We start from the raw sequence: 26551 nt of genomic DNA on the forward strand, positions 1-26551 counted from the left end.
ATTACCTGCTTTTTCTCCCCTGCCTCCCTCTGCCAGACAGGTCTCATCGGATCAGTGACAAAGTGACTCCGGACATGATCTTTCTCTAAAGACTCCGTGGGTGAAAGATGAGCTCTAGGAGTCAAATGGACATGCCACATGCAGACTGACTGTGGTTCTCTCTCTCTCTCTCTCTCTCTCTCTCTCTCTGTCACTCTCACTCTCGCTCTCTCTGTCTCTGTGGGGTGCTGCAACTTCTAAAAAGGGAATCGATGACATGAATGTCTATTAGTGATTTTTCTTAGTCAGCTTGTATATGTTTTTAAACAGGTCTACTGACGAAAGAGGTCCCTCTTGTCCATATGAACACAGCCAAAGAAAAACAAGGGCAAGTTCATTTGGATCTTAAAAAACACACGCACATAAACGAATAGAGGACGCACAGGAATTTAGTCCAGGCACGCACAGTCCTCTGCTGTGCAGAAACCAAAGACCACATCTCTGAATTTAAAAAAGCAGACAAGAGGCACAGTGTTTCTGGCAAGCCTACAGGGGCCTTATCAGTGCCTCTGAACTAAATAATCAGGGGATGTAATTGCACGCTCCAGCTGTAAGCTGGTGACTCCTCCACTGTCTGATCAGCACTGTGGCCCCCACGGGAAGTGGGGCTTAGTCCAAGGAGAGGCCCCAGACTTACTGCCCAAGCAGTGGAAGCAGATGTGTCCCACCCCTCCTCCTCCCTTCTCCTCCTCCCATTCTCCCCCTTCTCCCCTTGCAGTAGAGCAGTCCTCCCCATAACCTCTAAAGCTAGTAACCCTCACATTCCAGGATTCCTCCCTGCAATCACACACTGCTATATATGGACATGGATAAGACTGTCACTAGAAAAATCCCCTCACAACTAGGCAGGGGTTGTCTCTCATTAGGAATGTTCCTAGGAGCACATGTCACCATGGACCACATTTCGCCAAGCATATCTGTAATGTTGAATATTTATAGACGATGAACTGAATGGAAATTCTGTTCAAAATAAGAGAGCATCATATTTCTCAGTATAGCAGGAGCAGCAATATTTCATTTTAAAGCAAGAAAGAAATGTCTCAGCATCTGCCACTTATTTTACATGAAAGCCACAGAGGACAAGGGCAGTGTCTTTTTATCAAAATGTGAGTTTCCAATCTATTGAGTGACCCAGCCAGAGGCACAGGGGGAGGATACTGTGTGAGTATTTCAATGTGAAATCCCATCCATCCCTGATCCTAATGGTAGCTCATCTATATCAATGAGTCTCCTATTCGCACAGCCTGAGAGATTTCTCAATTTTCCAGCGAAGGGGATGCTGTGGGAATCTTGATTGGAGAGTGACCTTCCACTGATTCATAGTCCTGGGAAATATATATTTGGAAGGCAAAGGACAACATTGTTTTTTCCCACCAAAACTCAACATTGAGGTAATATGTTGAAATTAGGTTGTGGGTTTTCTTGATCTTGGCTATACATTTACATTACATTTTTCATTTTAGTCATTCATTTAGCAGACGCTTACCACTCCCAGACATTTTTAGGGAGGGGAAATAATTCAGTATTTCCCCTCAGCTAACAAATTCAATCATCTCTAGTGAAGCCAGTGCCAAATACCCCAAAAATAGTACCAACGAAATTACAGGAAAAGCTTCATTAAGTGTGGACGTTTGCTTTTTTCCCCCTCAGCCGGGTTGAACCCTGACCCCTCTGCAAATCAACATCATTCCCACTGATCTCTTATGATGGTAAACTCGTATTGCATTACACAGTTATCTGTATCAGTCTCCAGAATCATTCCTCTTCCTCAGTCTACAGGGTGATTCATGAAGGGGGCTATACTCCCACATTAAGAACAAAGCATGTTGTATGGGGAGTAATGACTCATGCTACAAGTCATAATTCAATCATCATCACTGTAACTTTTATTACACAGACAATGAACCCAGTGCCAATGATGTACTGTGGTGTGAGCTGATGAAATCTCTAAACCACATTGAAAAGGGCAGGAGTTTGTTCATAGAGAGGTAGCCTCCAGGTATAACTCCCCACACAGTGAAATACAGGACTATGCTAGCCAGAGTAGCTTAATGACCTCGCCTGGGTCTGGATTGTGATGGTTATGTATGTCAGTGCTAGATGTGTGGGGTCATTTTAGCCGCAATACTGCATTGTGTAGAAGCTGTTACTTCCCCAAACATGAACAAGTGAAATATGGAAACATAATGGTAAGTGCAGTGGCACGACCTGAAATCTCGCTTCGACTGCATACCATCTGTCTCTGTCTCTCTCTCTCAAGCCCTATTCCCCCTTTCAAAGCTCAACCAACTGTTTTGCTTTTCTGTTTGTTTTGTTTGTTTTTATTTTTAGCTATCCTCATTTGAATTTAGTGTTATATCAGATATTATGCAGTATGGTCAAGGTAGCTTTAAACATACTAATGTACTCTAATGTGCTGGTATATCCTGTGGAATGTACCTTGTGTGATGTTTGTGTCAAGGTTATCGTTTGCAGTGTCCTCTGTTTAGAGGGGTGTGTGTGATGTCAGTGTGTATTATGGGATGTGTTAGAGGACACTGTGCTACTACTGGTTACTGGTTAGTACTGATGAAAGAGGGCGGCAGGGATCAGGCTGCAGGCAGACCCAGCGTTGATGGGGCTGTGTGCTCCAGCCCCACATTCCCATCTCTCTCTCCCTCATTAGCTGCCAACACATGGGGACACACCTCAAATCAACACCCCTCCACTGGAGCTCCTGAGTATCTCTGCCCCCTCACGGACCCTCTCTGACCCCTCACAGACCCTCTCTGACCCCTCACATCCCTGGCTAAAAATACAGCAGCTGGGTGGAAGGCTGGGCTGCAGACCGAGGGAGGGAGAGGACAGAGATACTCAGCTTAGTGTCACAGTGGGGGTCACCAGCACAGAGACAAAACAAAGCAGCCTCTCACACACTCAGAACACCAGGTAGGTTGTTAATTGTTCATGGGGATATTCAGGTAGAACTGGAGGGGAGAACAGAGCAGTGAGACAGCAGGAAATAAAGAGGCCCACCACCTGTCTGTGCAAACTCCAGATGCTGATGAGATCTTAGCATGGGTGTTAGTTTCTTGTAATTGCAGTTGACCCTTAATCATATTATGCCTGGACTGATCTCCCCCGATACTAGCGTTCAGGTGATAATGGTTTCCTAAAGATCACTGGATGCTTCCGCACACACATTCTAGGGATCAGAATAGTGGAGCAGATGTTCATCTTAGACAAAAGGTGAAAAAGAGAATGATTAAAAAGTCAACAAACACGCACATATCTTAATTGGTCTTCTGTGTGTATGGTAACATGTACATTAGGCTACAATACATTTTCTTCTAAATAAATACTGAATGAATATTCAATGTCCACAAGATATAATGTAACGTCGAAAACAAGTAGTGGTAGGTGACACTAAAGTACTTTGTTGACTGATTTTATATCACTGGATTTGTATTCCCTGAGCCCGCCACAGGTTATAACAACTGTCTGTGCCGATGCAGTTCCATAAATCAAGAAGACGTGATGGTTTTATAGTGTGTGTTCCTCTGTGCATCAGGATGAGGGCTTAGTATTAACAAAAGGCCTGCGTGTCCTCTTTGTCGTGCAGGAATGGCAGAGGACTGCTTCCTCTGCTGGTAATCAAATAGTTCCTGCTGGATGACAGCGGGTATGTGGACGTCTACAAGAGGAACTGGCTTCTGTTTACCACCAACAAACTCCTAAGGCCGTGTGTAAACATGTGCATTAAAATTGCCTCATTGTACATGGATTAATGTTGTCAGAATTGAATTCTGATTGTGTTTCCCCCTCCTCTTTCACTCTTTGGGAATACCATGACAATCTCTAGATTTAGTGAGACGGTGTACTGTAACGACGACAAAGCTTAAACGAACACATTGTGAACAATGCATAATATCAATTCAGGAAGGAAACACCACGTGTACGTTTAACCATTTATTAGAAGAGATTAATGTGAAGTCTTTTTGTGTTAGGCTCTGCTCCTTCAGGGTAGCTCACCGACAGAGTGAAGTGTCATATAAAGATATTATGCAGAGCCTAAGTGAGCACGGAATGCTATACCAATCCCCTGCAGGAAGTAACCCAGAACCCAGAAAACAGCAAGCATAGCGAATAACCGCTTGTTACAGCAGTGGTGGCCATGCCAGCAAGAGACACCTGCACATGCGCGCTTGTGACATCGAGGAGCGTTTACAGAACTGGTCAACTTAAATAGACCACAATGTAAAGTAAAGAGTGTGAATCCAATTGGTGCAATAACAGCTGATGCGATCAGCTGATGCCAACAGTCGAGGTTCCCTTCTGAACTGGCTTCGCTTTATTTGTTAGCACATAGGGTACTTGTTAGTCCCATCCCAGCTCTACAGCGCACCTGCTTTACTAAACACAACCTTGAGGGTGTTTGAAGTACGACGATATAAAGTGAAAGTACCTTAGCTCTTGAAAGATTGGTCCTGTTGAGAAGACTGTAGTACTCATTGTAGCACTCATTTTATGTCCTTACACTTTCAGAGCAGAGCAACTCCTTTCAGAGGTCTGTCAAAGTTCCTGCACAATATTTGTGTCATGTCAACCCTCCAGGATAGTTATATGAAGACCTAAAGAAAAAGGTTGTGACTGCCATCCCGAAAAAACAATCTACTCTGAAGATTTAGAATACCGGTAGGTATGCTCTGGTACAGTATGCCCACTAACACTGTCTTCCTCTATGTTATTATACAATAATGCCAGGACTGAGACAGGATGCAACGTTGTTTCCATATCCAATGAAAGGGATGATACATTTAGATGGGCTTTGAGTTGCATATTGGGGAAGTAGGCCCTGTGAAAATGATTCATAATCTGTCTCTAAACTTTCAGACTCAACTATGGGTGCAAGGACGCTATCTTTTGAGTTGCCACTAGAAATGACAAATGAAAACATAAAGGAACCGTAAAAGGCTTAATCTGTGTGGACTGCAGCCAAATTGTCACGATTCAGACAGACGACCAGAGGACCACAATTGCGTCACACCAGAAAGTTTATTAAACTTAAGGGAAAAGGGAAGTAGGGAGTGAATGAAGGCTCCAGGGGTAACAGGGATCCCGTCCAATGCGCTGGGTCTGTGCCCCCCAGTGGCAGCGATCGTCCTATGAAGCCGGTGGTGGGTGGTCCAGAAGTCCTGGGGGGAGACACAGACACAACAGGGCGGAATGAAACCAGGCAGCAGTACAGTTCAAGGGAAATCCAAAATACGTAGTAGCAAGGCAGAAGGCTGGTCAGAGTTACCGGGATTGAAGAGTAGTCAGGAGTCGTAATGGCAGAAGCAGGTCTGGATCTCCTGAGGCAGAAGAGTATCCAAAAACAGGCAGGTCCGGGGTCACAAAACCAGGGTGAGCCAGAAGCGCGAGCAAACAGGTTCCGGGTGTGAGCTTTGCAGACGATCTGACACCGGAGAGCTGAAAGACAGGGCCTTAAATACTGGGAGAGGTTAGTGGGTAATGCAGCGCAGCTGGCAGAGTAATTAGAGCCGAGCAGAGCAGGGACAGGTGGAGCTAGTTAGGCTGAGTAGAGAGAGGGAGGTGAGCAGAGTGGAAGATAGTGGAAACAAATTAAGGTGGTAACCCGGTGGAGTGAGCGGGCTCATGACAGAACCCCCCAAGGGACGGCCCCAGAAGTCCCAAGAGCAACACCACGCCGGGCGGGAGGAGGGGAGCCGGAGGAGGGCTAGAACTCCTCCGAACGGTCCGAGTGAACGTCCTCATCCTCGGAGGAAGCCGGAGGGCCGTGGTCGGGGAGATGGGACAGGTCCCGAGACAGGATCAGGCACAGGACAGGAAGCCGAGCGGGCCGGACGGTTAGGGACCCCTCTGGGGCGGCCCCTACGGATTGCAGGTTGATCCGGATGCCGTTGGTGGAAAGCGGTGATGAGAGTCCTATCCACAATCCGACTAGCTGGCACCCAGGTCCTTTCCTCAGGTCCATAGCCCTCCCAGTCAATGAGGTACTGGAGACCCCTACCCCTCCGTCTGGACCGAAGCAGGCGGCGGACGGTGTAAACCAGACCACCATCGACGAGCCGTGGAGGAGGAGGACCAGGCGCAGCAGGGACCAGCGGACTCTCATGGATGGGCTTAATCTTAGACACATGGAAAGTGGGGTGCACCCTCAGGGAATTAGGCAGTTGGAGCCGGACAGCAGTTGGGCTAATCACTCTTATGATAGGGAATGGGCCAATGAACCGAGGTGCCAGCTTCTGCGACTCCACCCTGAGTGGCAGGTTCTTCGATGACAACCACACCCTTTGACCAACATGGTAGGTGGGAGCAGGAATTCTCCGACGGTTGGCCCCGGTAGTGTAGCTGGCAACGGACCTGAGGAGTGTGGCTCGGGCTTGTGACCAGGTGCGGCGACATCGACGGGCAAAAGCAAGTGCAGATGGGCAAGTAACCTCCTCCTCCTGGCTGGCAAATAGAGGAGGCTGGTATCCATAAACACATTGGAAAGGGGACATACCGATGGCAGAGCAGGTCAGAGAATTGTGTGCGTACTCCACCCATGTCAATTGCTGCGACCAGGAGTGGGGGGTTGCGTGAAGTCATGCATCGCAGTGCCTTCTCGAGCTCCTGATTAGCCCGCTCTGACTGCCCATTGGATTGGGGATGGAATCCGGAAGTCAGACTGACTGTGGCTCCCAGCAGGTGACAGAACTCCTTCCAAAAAGCGGAGGAGAATTGTGGACCACGGTCAGAAACAACATCCCTTGGCAGTCCGTGGATCCGGAAGACGTGTTCCAGGACCACCTGGGCGGTCTCCTTGGCGGTTGGGAGCTTGGGGAGGGGAATGAAGTGTGCCATCTTGCTGAAACGGTCAACGATGGTGAGAATGACGGTCATGCCACTTGAAGGGGGGCAGCCCCGTGACAAAGTCAAGGGCGATGTGAGACCAGGGACGTCTGGGCACAGGCAGGGGCTGCAGCAATCCGGCTGGGGGCTGGCAGGACGACTTGTGTTGGTTGCAGATGGGGGCAGGCTTGGACGAATTCCCCGTACATCCTTCCTCAGAGAGGGCCACCAGAACCTCTGGGCGAGCAGGTTGTAAGTGCGGGTGGAGCCAGGGTGACAAGCTAGGCGGGAGTCATGTCCCCACTGAATGACCTGGGACCTCAGGTCTTCGGGGACAAAAAGGCGGTCAGCTGGGCAAGTGCTGGGACCTGGCTGGTTACGGAGAGCCTCCAGCACCTGTTCCTCAACAGCCCAGGTCAGAGCTGCAACGATGCAGGGACTTGGCAGAATCGACACAGGGTCCTTGGAGGGGGTGTCATCCTTCTGGAATTGACGGGAGAGGGCGTCTGGCTTGGTGTTGCGTGATCCAGGCCGGTATGACAGAGTGAAATTAAACCTGGTGAAGAACAGGGCCCAGCGGGACTGCCTGGAGTTCAACCGTTTGGCCGTGCGGATGTACTCCAAGTTCTTATGATCGGTCCAAACGAGAAATGGAATGGTGGACCCCTCCAGCCAGTGACGCCACTCCTCCAAGGCAAGCTTCACAGCCAGCAGCTCACGGTTCCCTATGTCGTAATTGCACTCAGAGGGGGACAACCGACGTGAGAAAAAGGCACAGGGATGGAGCTTCCTATCCTCCGCAGCCCACTGAGAAATCACAGCACCAACTCCCACATCCGAGGCGTCCACCTCCACAATGAATTGCCGGTCCACATCAGGCATCTGGAGGATGGGAGCGGAGGTGAACCTCACCTTGAGGGTACTGAAGGCTTTGTCGGCTGCTGGGGTCCAGGTGAAGGGTTGCTTGGTGCTGGTTAGAGCAGTGAGAGGGGCAGCAACGGTACTGTAGTTCCGGATAAACTTCCTATAGAAGTTAGCAAACCCCAGAAACTGTTGCAGCTTCTTTCTGTTCTCCGGAACTGGCCATGAAGTGACTGCTGATACTTTGGCAGGATCCATTTGGATACTTCCTTCTGCCACTATGTACCCCAGGAAGGCCACTGTCTTGACGTGAAACTCACATTTCTCTGCCTTGGCGTAGAGGGAATTCTCCAGAAGACGATGAAGGACTTGCTGGACATGGCGGGTGTGTTCAGACAGGTTTCTGGAGTAAATTAAGATGTCATCCAGGTAAACGAAGACAAACTTGTTTAACATGTCCCGCAGTACATCATTCACTAGAGCCTGGAACACAGCAGGAGCATTGGTGAGGCCAAAAGGCATAACCAGATACTCGTAGTGGCCTGTTGGTGTATTGAATGCGGTTTTCCATTCATCTCCCTCCCGGATCCGCACTAGGTGGTAAGCGTTTCTGAGATCCAACTTGGTAAAAACAGTGGCTCCCTGGAGCAACTCAAAAGCAGAGGTGAGCAGAGGCAGAGGGTAACGGTTCTTCACTGTGATGTCGTTGAGTCCCCTGTAGTCGATGCAGGGGCGAAGAGATCCGTCCTTCTTCCCCACAAAGAAGAAGCCAGCACCAGCAGGAGATGAAGATGAACGGATTAATCCTGCGGACAGAGAGCCATTGATGTAGTCCTCCATGGACTTTCTTTCAGGAGCAGACAACGAATAAAGACGACCCCTTGGAGGAGCTGTTCCAGGGAGGAGGTCGATGGCACAGTCGTACGGTCGGTGAGGGGGCAGAGATGTGGCTCTTGCTTTGTTAAACACCTCTCTGAGACCATGGTAGCATTCTGGGACATTGGAGAGGTCAGGAGCGGAGTTAGTAGGTACTGGCCGAGGGGGTAGTGCGGCAGCAAGCAGGCAGGTTCGGTGGCAGTCCTCTCCCCACTCCCTGATCACCCCGGTCACCCAGTCGAGCTGAGGGTTGTGCCGGGCGGAGCCATGGGTAACCCAGGATGAGGGGTTGGCCTGGAGAGGGGAGCAGGTGAAACTGGATAGTTTCTTGATGGTTTCCGGACAGACCCATCGAGACCGGGGCCGTGACATGAGTGACCGATCCGAGTAAGTGTCCGTCCAGTGCCCGGGCAGGAATAGGAGGTGTCAAACGGAGGTTCTCCAGTCCCAGTTGGCGTGCCAGCTTGATGTCCATTATGTTGGCTTCGGCGCCAGAATCCACCAGAGCAGCCAGGGTGTGAGTTGAGTCAGAGAGGCGGAGGTGAACTTGCAGCAGGGGTTTGCGGTCGGAGGACTGGATGGTCATTGAACTCAACCGGACTCCCCCTACGCCCGGTGAGCTTCGGCCCTTTAAAGGGCAGGTTACCACACGATGTCCATCACCTCCACAATAGAGGCAGAGGTTTGAGGTGAAGCGGCGCTGGCGCTCTGCAGGAGTGAGGGAGGCTCGCCCAATCTCCATAGGCTCAGACTGATCAAGCTGACCTGGGTGAGTGGCAGTAGATGACAGGAGCCCAGTCGGATCTCTCCGAATGCCGGTAGTAGGTGGACCTTGGCGCCCCCTCTCACGACGACGGGTCTGTATCCTTCTGTCGATCCTGACAGTCAGTGCGATGGCTTCATCAAGAGTGGAAGGCAGTTCATGGGAGACCAACTCGTCCTTGATATAGTCAGCCAAACTATGGAAGAACGCGTCCACCAACGATGGTGTGTTCCAAGAACTTCGTCTAGCCAGGGTTCGGAAGTCGATGGAATGGTCTGCGACTGTACGTCTGCCTTGTCGAATACTGAACAGTTCACGAGACGCCTCTGCGGTGGGTGAATCCAGGTCAAACACCTTCAGCATCTCCTCAGCAAACAGGTCGAAGGTTGCACATGCGGGGGTTTGACGTTCGAACTCTGCTGTTCCCCAGAGTCGAGCTCGGCCCGTCAGGTGAGTGATGGCATACCCAACTTTAGCCCCCTCCGTGGCGAAGGTCCTTGGCTGCAAGGAGAACTGAAGTCGGCAGCTAGTCAGGAATGGCCGGACCTGGGTTGAATCGCCGTTGAACCGCTCGGGGTTTCCAATCTTGGGTTCCGGAGCAGCGGCTGCAATGACCGGGGCAGGTAACTCGGGGGGCTGGGCTGGTGGGCAGACTGGCTGGGGTAAGGTTGGTGAGGAGTTGAATGATCATGGCGAGTTGTTGTTGCTGCTGCTGGAACTGCTGCTCATGCTCATCGGTTTCCATGTCGGGGAAAGTGTGCGCTGAGTCCATAATGGTCAGATCGTACTGTCACGATTCAGACAGACGACCAGAGGACCACAATTGCGTCACACCAGAAAGTTTATTAAACTTAAGGGAAAAGGGAAGTAGGGGAGTGAATGAAGGCTCCAGGGGTAACAGGGATCCCGTCCAATGCGCTGGGTCTGTGCCCCCCAGTGGCAGCGATCGTCCTATGAAGCCGGTGGTGGGTGGTCCAGAAGTCCTGGGGGGGAGACACAGACACAACAGGGCGGAATGAAACCAGGCAGCAGTACAGTTCAAGGGAAATCCAAAATACGTAGTAGCAAGGCAGAAGGCTGGTCAGAGTTACCGGGATTGAAGAGTAGTCAGGAGTCGTAATGGCAGAAGCAGGTCTGGATCTCCTGAGGCAGAAGAGTATCCAAAAAACAGGCAGGTCCGGGGTCACAAAACCAGGGTGAGCCAGAAGCGCGAGCAAACAGGTTCCGGGTGTGAGCTTTGCAGACGATCTGACACCGGAGAGCTGAAAGACAGGGCCTTAAATACTGGGAGAGGTTAGTGGGTAATGCAGCGCAGCTGGCAGAGTAATTAGAGCCGAGCAGAGCAGGGACAGGTGGAGCTAGTTAGGCTGAGTAGAGAGAGGGAGGTGAGCAGAGTGGAAGATAGTGGAAACAAATTAAGGTGGTAACCCGGTGGAGTGAGAGGGCTCATGACACAAATACTGTGGGCAGGCTCTGCTGCAGTGGTGGAATCTGGAGAACACAGCTTTGACTCCCACTGACAGAATTGTCAGAATTACTAAATCTTCATTATGTTCATTCACATTCACAACAAAACAAATTTTCGCTCAATTATTTTCTGCTTAAACAGACTCTGGTTGTTGAATTGATTTAAAAATAATATTTGCGTGGTTGGTGGCCATAGATGAAATATAAAAACTTGTATATTCTGGGTATGATTTGTACTTTATAGAGTAAAAACAACATTGTGTTGCCAAAGTATTTATTTTAACCATCAATAATATATGAATGCAGCATCCACTGTATTAAAGCCATTGGACGCAGTTTATCATAGCACACTACACATTATTACGGGCGATAGGTTCAGTACACATCACTGCATTCTGTATCAGAAAGTAGGCTGGCACTCTATGAAATCTTGTAGATCGATGCATTGCGCTCTTTTTGTTTATAAAGCCATCCTGCATACACTTCCTCCGTACCTTACTTCATTGTTAACTTATAGACGTACGAGATGCCAGACCCGGTCTCAGAGATGGCTAACTCTGGAGGTCTCTTCGATTTCCACTGATTTGGGTAGATCTGCGTTTAGTTTCTTTGTACGTTTAAAATTGGAGGAATTGGTGCCTCTATGGCATTTCAGATGGCTGTTAGGGGACCTTTTTACTGAAGAATGTGTCCGTTTTTTTATGAGTGTGTTTTGCTTTTCATATATTGTTGTGTATAATAATGTGCATTTTAATGTGTATATGGATGTGTAGTTTAATGGGTATATTGTATTTTGATGTGTATTGTTGTGCTAAACAGGGCTCATATGGAACAGAGACCTTGGTCTCAGCACTGACTCCCTGTCAAAATAACGGTTAAATAAAATAGAATAACAACTATTTTAAGGACTTGATATTGGCTTTGTTCCTATGCTGTCTCATGGGGGACAAACATCAGTAACTCCCACATTGAACCACACCCCCTGAAATCTCATTTTTCTTAATGAGCAACAGAGAAACACATGCGGAATCGGTGCGTTCAGTCGCTCTTTCAAATACCAGTACACAAATACAAATACATATCTTTCGAAAGAATATAGCCTTATCCATTGTACCAGCATGTTGCATAAACATAACATTGTAACAGCTTTTTTTTAACAAGAGGCTGCTGGTCTGCCTGGGTGTCATGCGAGTAGTAGAGAGATGGTAGTAATGAGGGATTCACTCATTTAGCCCTCTTAAAGAGCTTGATATTGACAACAACTTCTTAGCCCAGAAGGAGTTTATTCCTAGCCTGTTATGGTAAGTGCTAGTCTGGCGTTGTTACTGTTGTGGCTAATATGCTAGCTCTGGTTTCAAATTGAAGTGAGATTAAGGTTGTTTTCTTTCCATTGCCCCACTCCTAGTGGAATAAGTATGAGCCGCCAGCCACAAGGATGACTAGATAAACAAATATCCTTACCCCCTCAAGTTTTGGAATCAGATTCCAATTTGACTTTTGACTTGTTGAAATAGGCTTTGGGGTGTGTTTGACCTCTTCTAACGCAGAGTGAAATACACTCTGACCTAAACAAAGCACATGCTGTTCTAGTCTGTCTTCTGATTGCACCCTCATTAGAGGAACGAGCAGAGAGAGGGAGAAGGGAGGGAGGAGAAGAGAGGAAGGAGAGGGAGGAAGGAGAAGAGAGGAGGGAGAAGAGAGGAAGGAGAAGAGAGGAGGGAGAAGAGAGGAGGGAGAAGAGAGGAAGGAGAAGAGAGGAGGGAGAAGAGAGGGAGGAAGGAGAGGGAGGAGAGGGAGGAGAGGGAGGAGGGAGGAGGGAGGAGGGAGGAGGGAGAGAGAGGAGGAGGAGGGAGGAGGGAGAGGGAGGAAGGAGAAGAGAGGAAGGAGAGGGAGGAAGGAGATGAGAGGAGGGAGAGGGAGGAAGGAGAGGGAGGAGAGGGAGGAAGGAGAGGGAGGAAGGAGGAGGGAGAGGGAGGAGGGAGAAGAGAGGGAGGAAGGAGAAGAGAGGAAGGAGAAGGGAGGAAGGAGAAGAGAGGAAGGAGAAGAGATGAGGGAGAAGGGAGGAAGGAGAAGGGAGGAGGGAGAGGGAGGAGGGAGAAGGGAGGAAGGAGGAGGGAGGAGGGAGAGGGAGGAAGGAGAAGAGAGGAGGGAGAAGGGAGGAGGGAGACGGGAGTTGAAGAGAAGGGAAGTGGAAAGAGGGGAGGGGGAGGGGGGGGGGGCATGAGAATGTAACAATTATGAATTGATCTATCAAGTTGAACTTAGAGAATTATTCAGTGATTTTGAGTCAGTGAAATTCAGTACTGTTGTTTCCTTATGTTACATTTAAATGATGTTAGATACAGAACATGGCACCGGGAAAATAAATCAGCAGCTGTTTTCAGGTTAATTGTTAATTGATTTTAAAGGAAAGGGTAAAAGTGTCTTTAGTTGTGCCAAATGTTTCTTTCCTCAAAACCCATGTGACGCATCATCAGCAAGAGACTGCGCATTCAAGCAGATGCCAGCAGACCAAGATGTACGTGCAGACGACGTCCCCTTTGAGGCGATGGCCTAGCATACAGTAATCACTGCTCCCCACATTTCATCCCCTACCTTGAGAGCAGCATGACATCACTTGTTTATTACTGTAGGACATTTTTCCCTACTTCCTTCCATGTTTTCTTGTGTTCCTACACACAGCAGAGTCTAAATATAGTCAGACACCTCCCAGGCCATAGTTGATTTTTAATTGGGTCTTCTCTGCTCACTGCGGAGATGAAGGCACGAAGCAATTAAGGGCCTGTGCTGGAATGCAGGTAGTACAGCAAGCCACTCACACAGCTACTTGTCTTCTGCTCACTGCTAGCACTCTGACTGCTGCTAAGGCTCACACAAACATCTGCAGCACTTGCTACAGCTACACGCTCTCCCTCCTCCCCCCAAAAAGTGATGAAACATTCTCAGATGTCTTTGGTCGCGCATCTATTTCCATCTATTTTATCTTTTTTTGGTTTTACATCCACACTCGGTGTCTTGTGACATCACAGCCTGGGCTATCATTGTCTGTACACAGCCCAGTTTTTATTTTGTCGTTATTTATCTTCTCGTTTATTGATCTGTCTTCTGATGCATCAAGAAAGGGTCCTTAGAGAGGAGAACTGTGAATGACGTCATACGTTTTTCCTATCTCTGACTGACTCCTTACGCTATCTATCTTCTCCTTCCTTCCTTCCGTCTTTCCCTGCTGTGAAGTTCAGCGAGGGATGTTTTGTTCACAGGCAGAGCTGTGAGCTCTAGCCGTGACTCCATAAAGCAATCACCCCGCGCAATCCCTTCCAAATGCAAATTGCTTGGCGCTAACAAACACACTCAGGTAAGAGTGGGTTCCTCAGCAGCCAATGAAATTATACAGGGCTCTTTGATTTGCAGAGATCAAAGGCATCTCGTCTTTATTTGAGTTGAGATGAGAGAGAGGATTTGAGGAAGTGATTCTTACCAAACTGCACATTCCATAGCTTGACATTCAGTAGGGATATTTACCATTAAAACTCAAATCAATGGATGCCGGTGGAATTTACATTCAGTCATTCGAGAAAAAAATACTTGAAAAAGTTTGTGTTTATCCTTTCTCATGTAGAAAATATAGAACTTAATCCCCTGGTGGATTATGAGAACAAATGTGAATAGAAAACCTTTAGAGCACGATTTACACTACATCCATCTGTTCTGTAGGCTACAGGTATTTTCTCTAACCTTTTTTCTTTTCACATTACTAGACTGCAGCAGTCGGCTGCTCAGTGCTCAGTGCTCCCACTTCGTGTATTCTGACCTTTCTTCAAGTTAATCTCATGTCATTACTGAGCCATTTGTCATGATGGTCATGTAAAGGACTTCTATTCATCTGCTCTTTTTTGTATCTGTGTCTCTCCTCAGTCTCTGGAAGGCCACAAAACATGTTTCATCTTCTCCACTTTCTCCCGGAAGTGCTGATAGGCAGCAAATCTACAGGGCTGCTGAGAGCAAAGAAAGAGAAGAGGAACGTCACCAGAGAATGGCAATGTTGCCAGAGGCAGGCAGGTGAATGTGAAATGTGACCTTACCCTCAGGGGTGCCACCCTCCCCTCCTGTCCCTCCTCTCCCTCCCTCCTCCCCTCCTGTCCCACCTCTCCCTCCCTCCTCCCCTCCTGTCCCTCCTTCTCCCACTAGAGGATGGATGGGCTAAACAATAGATTCAGCCGGAAATTCAAATTTGACTACTGTTTGGCTGCAGAGACAGAATGCTCGATGTCCAGCATATGCTCAGAGATTTGGTTAATAAATTATTCAATTAAATGAGTCCCATCTGCTCTTGATGCTGCAGCAGAGAGAGAGGAGGGGAAGGAACCAGTATACCCATACAGCTGTGTCTCCTAAACCCCAAATGAACCCACTCCTCACCCCGCTATCTCATTATGACCATGTGACCCGTGCCATACAGGGGACGAATGACTGACAACCGGAAATAAAGTACTGCATGAATTATTCATCCATAACCTTTGGCTGACAAAATTAGATTGCATACTTAACACCCCTGTCCACTGCTCCGCTCCATTTTGAGCTTAGCCAGGGTTAATTTGCACGCTAATGAATTAGATATAATGAACTTTGCTCAACAGAGGTTCATTCAAATTGTCCTTAAATGTTAACTTTTTCCTCACTCTTTCTGTTCTGCCTCTCAAGGCCCTACAGTAATTCAGTTTCCACAATGTGTTTTAGGCTCTGATTGCATTATAAGAGACCCCCAAAAGGTTACCAAGCTGCAACATGTAATTGTGAAGCCCCAGAGAGAGAAGCAATTGAAATTCAGCAACAAAATGTCCTTCCCACTCTCATTATTTACCAGAATTGTTCATGTCTACGAGAAATATTCTGCAGTCCTTTGAAGACAAAACTGTCATACGTCAGATGTCAGCCAAAGTGAGTGTATATTGAAAGCTGGATTCAGTCAAATGCTTGTATGAATTCTACAGAAAGGTTAGGCTTTCACAAGGCAATTCAGAGAAACAGAACGTAATTTTTGTGCACATAGAAAGGACTGCATTCATGTATGTGTTCCGCTGCTATTTTTCTTTACAATAAACAAACATAGGCTCATTCTGTTCAGAACATCCCAGGGTATGACACCATGCCATCTTGTAACTGTACATCAAACATAGTGATAATAAACATTGACACTGTATATGACATGGGTTTTATGATATGGAAATGTTAAGTGCACATTTGGACTCACGGGTGTTTGGCTTGCTTGTATGTCATCAAAGTAAAGGTATTTATTATAATCTCCAACGTATCATCTTTCAAAATACATCGAGTCCTTTTAATTTACAGCATTTCCCTCACTCAGATAACAAAACATTAGCAAAAATGTCCCAATTAGCGGGAGGGATGGGGGAAACTTCTTGTCGCGGGCAGTGCTCAAGTTCAGTTAAAACCCATACAACGCTGTGAAGCGCAGGACTGAGCTCTGACGTAATTTAGAGCATGTTACTGTACAGCCATTGCATTCCAATTTAGGCGCTAATCAGTGCCAAAATCTGCCATTTTCAACCCGTATACGGGTACGAGGGTAAAGGGTTAATACAAAAAGCATCTCACAAGACTCACAAAAACGTGCAATATTCAATGTTTTAAGCATTGTTGAGTGACTCATCCATTGAAACAGTGTTATGCCTGCAGACCCAGTTCAAACTGGTGCTCTGAAATTGAATATGTTACTCTTATTGTCGTGTCAATTACAGGAGAGGCTGGGTTTTGACAGGCTCCATCTGAAATATTGTTTGATGTATTGGGTTGGTTATTGAAGACTGGGTGGACTTGACGCTTGGGCTCAATTTTCACCCTCTCGCTCCATTGTCAGCCACTGGCACCCAATTCAGCTCTGTGCCAATGCTAGTGCTCCTAGATGTCATCATGTTAACAGATTAGGCTTTTCTAGAAGTGAAGGCTATATATTAGAGACCATCGAAACAGGCGCAGGATGCCCATGACCACTTGAGCTTGATGCTTCTGGGGTCCTGTCTGACAGTTCTCCTAGAGAAAATATATCTGTTTGATAGTGTGAAATGAGTTAAGCCCACAGATCCCTGGTACGTGCCTTGTGTTCTGGGTATAACATTTCACCCCACACTAGATCACTACTCTTCACTATGACCCAGACATTTTGTCTAAATAATATTACACAGCACATAAAAGCCAATTAACAAAAAGTTGTACATCTATGAAGATAGACTGCACATGTGTTGTACTGTACTGTAACTATCTGGGTAACAAATTGGTATCAAATGCAGAAATAAGGTATTCTCTTCTATATTTATTGCAAGATGTTGCCATGTGTCATCCTGTTTGTTAATGGTGCTATAGTGCGGTAGACCAGTGACATGTGATAAGGTCAATATGGCAAAGCAAAATGCTATCGGAGTTTCATTTAACATTAAGCAGTGTTAACATTTTCTTTATACATGATTTCTATGTTGGCTGCGCATTAGCATGGAGGCCTTGGTTAGACGTGAAATAATCAGGTTTATGAACATAAGGTTTCCAGAGGCATGAGCCAACCATGTAGAGAACAGTGCCTCAGCCCTGATCCCCACTGGCTTTACTCAGTCTGACCTCCTAAACTGGCCCTCTATGAGTCATGGTGTGGAGAGAGTAAGCTTTTCCAATTACCTTGATGGTACAGTAAGAGGTAAGGATGAAAACATATAGTAACCCCACCCAGAGCTAACAGACGGAAGACAGACACTGCTTATTGTAGCACAGAGTAATCATACACACATCATATACAACTGGATACCACATATCTAGTTACTGTATCTTAACATGGAAACCTGTGGGATTCGGTATGATTTACTTTATATCGAGGCTTGAGAATTGTCCTGGAAAATTCCAGTTGGCTAAGTTGTTTGACCTAAGGATGTATAGGTGTACCTAGCTGTATTAAAGCTGAAATGAAAAGATCTGACATAATTGATGGGTGCATTGAGCACAGGGACAGCACTCTGCCTTTCTCACTCAATATTGATGCAATGATATAAATATCCTACATGGTTTCAAAATGTTCTCAGTATATGCCATCCACCACCCCCTTTCCCATCCTCTGTCCTCTGCCTGTGCTGTCTATGTAGTCTGTCCCTATTGAACACTTACTTTACGAAACCACCCGCCATACCTCCCTCTCTCGCTCTCTCTCTCTCACACACACACACACACATGTGCGACACACACACACACACGCATATTGATTTAAACAAATGTGACTCGTCATCACTGCTGCAATGCCACCTGAGCTATTGAGAAAAAAGCTGTTTCTATTTCCAACAGGAATCTGTGGTAAGATGAAGACCACAAACCCATTTTCCTCTGTTTTCACAGAGAAATTGACTGTTTTCCCCCCCACTCCGTTTCTTCCCCTCCTTTTATTTCTGAGGTTGGTTTTTCCAGACGTTTTACAGCCCACTTCCTCTCTCCTCTGAAAGACCTGCAGTGTCTTTGTCGGCCGGTCATTTCTCTCATGACAAAATATAAATATTGTTCTGTAGTGCTTTGGACAAATGGGCTTACCTATGACTTACATTTACATTTTAGTCATTTAGCAGACGCTCTTATCCAGAGCGACTTACAGGAGCAATTAGGGTTAAGTGCCTTGCTCAAGGGCACATCGACAGATTTTTTCACCTAGTCGGTTCAGAACTAGCGACCTTTCGGTTACTGGCACAATGCTCCTAACCACTAAGCTACTGCCACCCCTGGAATTCGATGGAAATGACACTCTGGAGGCCCATAAATAAACATTTAGTATGAATAACAGGGCTGGGGTCAATTCCAATTAAAGGCAGTCAATTGTAGAAGTGATTTGAATTTAAAATAAACAACATTGAATAACTTTTGAAATAAATAGCTTTTATTGCGAAGTCATTGAAAATGTATGCCATTTTTTTAATTACTTAATTGTAATTTCATTTTACGTCCTGAATTGACTGCCTTCAATTTGAATTGACCCCAGCTCTGATGTATAAATACATTTCGAAAACATACCATCTTTTTTTGGTATGCAAATCTTTCATATCACATTGAGATACAATTCGGACTAAAAGTGTGCTATCAATTCATTAAAAGGTGCCAAACATATTCTTCACAATGTCTCATTTGCACCCTAGTGTCCCTACTAATTCAAATGCATAATGTATGCAGCAATATCAAATAAGTCAGTCAGACTTTTAAATCAAATCAAACTGCTTCATTATTCCGGATCCATAAACCCTCACTTCCGTCCAGTGAGAGCTAACAGTTGGCATTCTCAAGGTGGCTGTCAGGTGCTGGGGGTGAAAAGTTAAAGACATCACGCCTGTTGGCATTAATATAAACTGTGTCCTCTGATTCCTCTCATCATTAGAGGCATCTTGGCAGATCTTATGCATAGCAATCAAGATGGTGACAACGCCTCACATTTTAAACACTAAGCTCTGTGATTCTTCTCTGGTCACCGCTCAGTCCCCGCATGACATCTGCTCTCACAAACAATAGAATGGTGAAAGGAAAATCACAGAGTTGTCATCCCTTTGAAATCTAAATTCTGATTTCTGTAATAATGGAGGAAGTGCAAGCTACACTCCTACTGCAAAGGAGAGTAGTGAAGTGTATATTCCGGCTTATACTGACTTAGTGGTGCAAAGCATAGGTAATTGTTGGGTTGTTTGGCTCAAACACTCCCTGTATTTTACCTGGTTATCAGAAAACACCAACATACATACATTTGTGAAATGAGGCACCGAGCATGAAGCACCGTAACCAAAGGTGGCATCAGAAGTCACCTTGGTAACCGTGTCTGCCAGTCAAATGAATTCATCTGAAATGCAATCCCAGTCTATAACTGCTCTACCGGAGTGGTCTTTCCCATCCATTTCCACTCACAGCGGATGGATAGATAGATCTGTGAAGGGATGATAAGGTGAGATTGTGTGTGACCACTGCATTTACAGAACATGGAATTTGGTGTTGGCGCCAATGTAAATGGCTGTTTTTCCACCTGACAGAACAAGAAAAAATAGAGTGACATGCAAAGGAGAGACGTGCTGTTAGAACACTCAGTACTCATCTAATGACATCCCACACAGCAGGAGGAATGAGGGGGGATCATTTACCAAGAGCATGTGCAGTCAAGAAGAACAAATGACAGGTACAGAATAGAAACAACACCTGGTAGTGAAGGTTGACAAATATTTGAATCACAGACAAGAAAAGCCACATCACAAACAACGAAGACACCCACAATCTCATCTATGGCTTAATTCCATTCTTTTACTTTTAGATTTCTATGTATTGTTGTGAATTGTACTACTGCACTTTTGGAGCTAGGAACACATGCATTTCGATACACCCACAATAACATCTGCTAGATATGTGTATGTGACCAATACAATTTGATTTGATTTGATTATATTTTATTTACACCAGTATAAAGGGTTGGTCCACACAGAACAGAAATAAAGAACCTCACCTATATAGTACAAAAGGGGTAAGTACTCTCTCACACACACAGATACATGTATACCATCCACACACTGATCCAGGGGGACTCTTCTCTTCGTCAGGTTGTTTCCACACGTTTACCATAGACCATCTCTCACGGGCAGTGTGGGAGAGAATCGACCACCGCCTGCCTCTTCCCTCTCACTGTGAGATGAGAGGAGCTCAGCTCTCCACCTCTGTAAAGAGCATTCACTCAGCCTCCCTACACCTGTCTGTCTGAGCAATACCTGCTTTAGCCTTCCTGTACTCCTCTTGAGACATTCTTCCCTGCTGCCCCTCATCATTCCTCTGCTTTTGTTTCCACTCAGCACAATGTTTGTGCACAGTCTGGTTCTGTCTCATCCGCTCTGCCTCAAACTCCAGATCTGGGACTGTGAGCAAGGTGAGCAGGAAGGCCATTGACGTCTGTCTCCCCCACGGGCCTGCGTTCCGACTGTGTCACAAAGGATTACCCAGCAGCCCTAGAAGCCCAGGTGGCAGTGCAGTCAACGGCAGGGCGGGGACTGTGTGACCTTTCCCCTCTGACTCCCACTGTCAGAGCAGATGTCTCGGCCCACTGCTTACAGCAGGGTGATGGGCCAAACCACTGAAGCTCAGTGTCTCTAAAGGCTGGCCCTGCTCAGCCGGAGAGACGCAGAGCTGAGTGTAAGATCATCTGTACATGTAGGCTACCGCGGTTGCAGCTCCACCAGCCACCAGTCAGCAATTAGCTCTTATTGAACTCAAAGAGAAGCTGTGACGTTTCCACACTGACTCAAGTTTCAAGTTTTAATGTCACATGCACAAGTACAGTGAAATGCCTTTCTTGCAAACTCAACCACCGTGTGTTCTAATGTTGTTCTGATGAAGCATATTCCTGATCGATGGAACATCTGTGAAGTCTCATAATACTGCCGGAACAATTATTTTTTGTCCGGCTCTCTTCTGGTGTGCCTTGACGTCTTTTGCCACTAGTTATTGGGGTTGTGGAGGCTGAGCATGGATGTTTCTCGTCCATTTTTGTAGCTCCATCCATTAAGCTGAATATGTTGGGGCTATTGTCAAGCTGCTCAAACGTACTGTGTGGTGTGAAATGTGCAGCATTCATTTGCTAGACTTGACTCAGAGCTCTCTATCCCTCTCTCTCTCTCTTTGACGTGGCTAAAAGTCACTCATGGGACGCAGTGGCTCTGTGGGAGGGGGAAGGAGAGGGAGGAGGGGAGGGAGGAGGGGGGGGGGACTGCTGCCCTGCACGCTCCAGAGTAAAGCGACCTTCCGGGTGGCAGTCAGTCAGGTGCGTCGCAACCGACAACGAGGACAAACCAAAGACAGAGACAGGAAACCAGATCCCAGGTTCACCTGAGTTACAATCTCACTTTCACATCCTGTCTCTGTGTGGATGACCACAGGAAGCATTATGTCTAACCTTGAGCTCCACACAGCTGTGGGTGCAGGTGTACAGAAACTCTGCCAATACACATTCAGGAGGGAGGGCACTATCAAATGACCGACCTCAGTCATTGGCACACACCTGCGCATCATAATTCCTTCAGCTCTAAATATGACTTTGAAATACTTGTTTGTTATAAAGTATATGTACACTTGACATCTAACTATGCAGTATACATGAAATCTCCGGAGGAGATGGCTGCCGTTTTACGGGCTCCTATTGTGTGTGTGTTTTTTTGCGTTATTTGTAACTTATTTTGTACATAATGTTTCTGCCACCGTCTCTTATGACCGAAAAGAGCTTCTGGATATCAGGACAGTGATTACTCACCTCGTACTGGACAAATATTTGTTATTTAACGAGTCGGACGCAAAGGATTTTCTTCAGACACCCGACAAGGCCCAAATCCCCGTCATTCGCATGAGAAAGAGACAGAGATATCAGGGACGTAGGTCGGGGTGGCTTGTAAGGATCGAGACGGCGAGTGCGTAATCTGCCTCTATCATCAGTCCTACTAGCCAACGTACAATCCTTGGATAACAAAATAGACGAACTAAGATCACGGATATCCTACCAATGGGACATTAAAAACTGTAATATCTTATGTTTCACCAAGTCGTGGCTGAACGACAACATGGATAAAATACAGCTGGCGGGATATACGCTGCATCGGCAAGATAGAACAGCTGCCTCCGTTAAGACAAGCGGTGGTGGTCTGTGTATATTTGTAAACATCAGCTGGTGCACGAAATCTAATATTAAGGAAGTCTCTAGGTTTTGCTCACCTGAGGTAGAGTATCTCATGATAAGCTGTAGACCACACTATTTACCAAGAGAGTTTTCATCTATATTTTTCGAAGCTGTCTATTTACCACCACAAACCGATGCTGGCACTAAGACCGCACTCAATGTGCTGTATAAGGCCATAAGCAAATAGGAAAACTCTCATCCAGATGCTGCGTTCCTAGTGGCCGGGGACTTTAATGCAGGGAAACTTTAATCTGTTTTACCTAATTTCTACCAGCATGTGAAATGTGCAACCAGAGGGAAAAAAACTCTAGACCACCTTTACTCCACACAGAGACGCGTACAAAGCTCTCCCTCGCCCTCCATTTGGCCAATCTGACCATAACAAGCAAAAACTAAAGCAGGAAGCACCAGTGACTCAGTCAATAAAGAAGTGGTCAGATGACACAGATGCTAAGCTACAGGACTGTTTTGCTAGCACAGACTGGAATATGTTCCGGGATTCTTCCGATGGCATTGAGGAGTACACCACATCAGTTACTGGCTTCATCAATAAGTGCATCGATGACGTCGTCCCCACAGTGACCGTACGGACATACCCCAAACAGAAGCCATGGATTACAGGCAACATCCACACTGAGCTAAAGGGTAGAGCTGCCTCTTTCAAAGAGCAGGACTCTAACCCGGACGCTTATAAGAAATCCTGCTATGCTCTCCGACGAACCATCAAACAGGCAAAGCATCAATACAGGACTAAGATTGAATCGTACTACACCGGATCCGATGCTCGGCAGGGCTTTTATTACAGACTACAAATGGAAGCACAGCCATGAGCTGCCAGTGACACAAGCCTACCAGACGAGCTAAATTACTTCTATGCTCGCTTCGAGGCGAGCAACACTGAAGCATGCATGAGAGCATCAGCTGTTCCGGATGACTGTGTGATCATGCTCTCCGTAGCCGATGTGAGTAAGACCTTTAAACAGGTCAACATTCATACGGATTACCAAGACCAACTGGCAAGTGTCTTCACTGACATTTCACTGACATTTTCAACCTGTCCCTGACTGAGTCTGTAATACCAACATGTTTCAAGCAGACCACCATAGTCCCTGTGCCCAAGAACACTAAGGTAACCTGCCTAAATGACTACTGACCCGTAGCACTCACGTCTGTAGCCATGAAGTGCTTTGAAAGGCTGGTCATGGCTCACATCTGTCATGAACCCTGCGTCCTGAGTCTGTTCCTGCCTGTGTTGCCGTTTTTCTGCTCTGAATCTCCTGTTTCCCGAAGGTGCCTGAACGCACCCTGTCCGGTTGCCGGGCGACGTTGCTAGGCGGGTGATCTCTCGATTACCCGCACCTGCTTCTCATCAGCTTCGGCACACCTGGTCCTGATCATCACCCCTTCATAAGCTCTGACCTGACATCCATTCCCTGCCGGATCGTTAGCCATTAACAGTATGTTTTGCCAGCGTATCAGCCTCTGAGTACTAGCGTTAGTTTTGTTGTTTTTTGCACCTTGTTGACCTGCCTTGTACTTACCTCCGTTTTTTCTGTCTACAGTCATTCTCCCGGAACCTTCACCCAACCCCTGCCGTGCCATCAGTTAATCTACCACTTCACCACCACCTACTCATCTCCGCCACCCGCTCCGTCTCCTGGATTATTCTGCATCTTTTGAATCTGTAAATAAACACTCACATTCGTTCAACTCACCTTGTCCTGGTCTGCTTCTGGGTTCGGTCTTAGAGAACCGTGACAACATCAACACCAATTTGCATACCACCCCACAGATCCAAAGATGATGCAATCTCTATTGCACTCCACACTGCGCTTTCCCACCTGGACAAAAGGAACACCTACGTGAGAATGCTATTCACTGACTACAGCTCAGCGTTCAACACCATAGTGTCCTCAAAGCTCATCACTAAGCTAAGGATCCTGGGACTAAACACCTCCCTCTGCAACTGGATCCTGGACTTCCTGACGGGCCGCCCCCAGGTGGTAAGGGTAGGTAACAACACAGCTGCCACGCTGATCCTCAACACGGGGGCCCCTCAGGGGTGCGTGCTCAGTCCCCTCCTGTACTCCCTGTTCAACCGTGACTGCATGGCCAGGCACGACTCCAACACCCTCGTTAAGTTTGCCAATGACACAACAGTGGTAGGCCTGATCACTGACAACGATGAGACAGCCTATAGGGAGGAGGTAAGAGACCTGGCCGTGTGGTGCCAGGATAACAACCTCTCCCTCAACGTGATCAAGACAAAGGAGATGATTGTGGACTACCGGAAAAAGAAGAGGACCGAGCACGCCCCCATTCTCATCGACGGGGCTGTAGTGGAGCAGGTTGAGAGCTTCACAACACCAACAAACTATCATGGTCCAAACACACCAAGACAGTTGTGAAGAGGGCACGACAACGCCTATTCCCTCTCAGGAGACTGAAAAGATTTGGCATGGGTTCTCAGATCCTCAAAAAGTTATACAGCTGCACCATCGAGAGCATCCTGACTGGTTGAATCACTGCCTGGTATGGCAACTGCTCGGACTCCGACCGCAAGGCACTACAGAGAGTAGTGCGTATGGCCCAGTACATCACTGGGGCTAAGCTTCCGGCCATCCAGGACCTCTATACCAGGCGGTGTCAGAGGAAGGCCCTAAAAATTGTCAATGACTCCCGTCACCCTAGTCATAGACTGTTCTCTCTGCTACTGCACGGCAAGCGGTACCGGAGCGCCAAGTCTAGGTCCAAAATACTTCTTAACAGCTTCTACCCCCAAGCCATAAGACTCCTGAACAGCTAATCAAATGGCTACCCAGACTATTTGCATTGTCCCCCCCTCCCCTTTTACGCTGCTGCTACTCTCTGTTTATTATCTATGCATAGTCACTTTAACTCTACCTACATGTACAATTACCTTGACTAAGCTGTGCCCCCGCACATTGACTCTGTACCGGTACCCCCTGTATATAGCCTCGCAACTGTTATTTTACTGCTGCTCTTTCATTATTTGTATCTTTAATTTTTTACTTAACACTTATTTTTCTTAAAACTGCATTGCCTGTTGTATTTGGCGCATGTGACAAATACAGTTTGATTTGATTTGATGTTGTCTATGGTATGCTTCATTCACTACCTACAGTATATGTAAATAAGGTTTTTTATGTTAGCTCAAGTGTATATGTACACTTGAAATGTAACTATGCAGTATACATGAAATGACATGCAATCTGTCACTGATGTTGTCTATGTAATGCATCATTCACTTTCTACAGTATATGTAAATAACGTTTTTATGTTAGCTCGACGGTAACCATGTATGAGAGATAAATGTGAGCCTCTACATAATCTGAAATGTGGTCAAAGGAGCACCTATCATGTGATGAACAAAATAGGAGAAAAGCAGTGGGAAAAGCGAGAATAAATTGTTGAATGTGCTCTCTTTCAGCAGGTAGATTGTCCTTCACAGTTTGATGAGTTATGAAAAAACTTGTTATAAATTGGAGAGTACCAGGAGGAGGGAGATTCACAGCAGAGTGGGCCTCATAAATAACACACACCTGAGACAGGGGAGGGAGAACCAAGACACCAGACTGCTGCATATACAGTGGGGGAAAAAAGTATTTAGTCAGCCACCAATTGTGCAAGTTCTCCCACTTAAAAAGATGAGAGAGGCCTGTAATTTTCATCATAGGTACACGTCAACTATGATAGACAAATTGAGATATTTTTTTCTCCAGAAAATCACATTGTAGGATTTTTTATGAATTTATTTGCAAATTATGGTGGAAAATAAGTATTTGGTCACCTACAAACAAGCAAGATTTCTGGCTCTCACAGACCTGTAACTTCTTCTTTAAGAGGCTCCTCTGTCCTCCACTCGTTACCTGTATTAATGGCACCTGTTTGAACTTGTTATCAGTATAAAAGACACCTGTCCACAACCTCAAACAGTCACACTCCAAACTCCACTATGG

Source organism: Coregonus clupeaformis, chromosome 15 (genome assembly GCF_020615455.1).
Source record: "Coregonus clupeaformis isolate EN_2021a chromosome 15, ASM2061545v1, whole genome shotgun sequence".
Taxonomy (NCBI): Eukaryota; Metazoa; Chordata; class Actinopteri; order Salmoniformes; family Salmonidae; genus Coregonus; species Coregonus clupeaformis.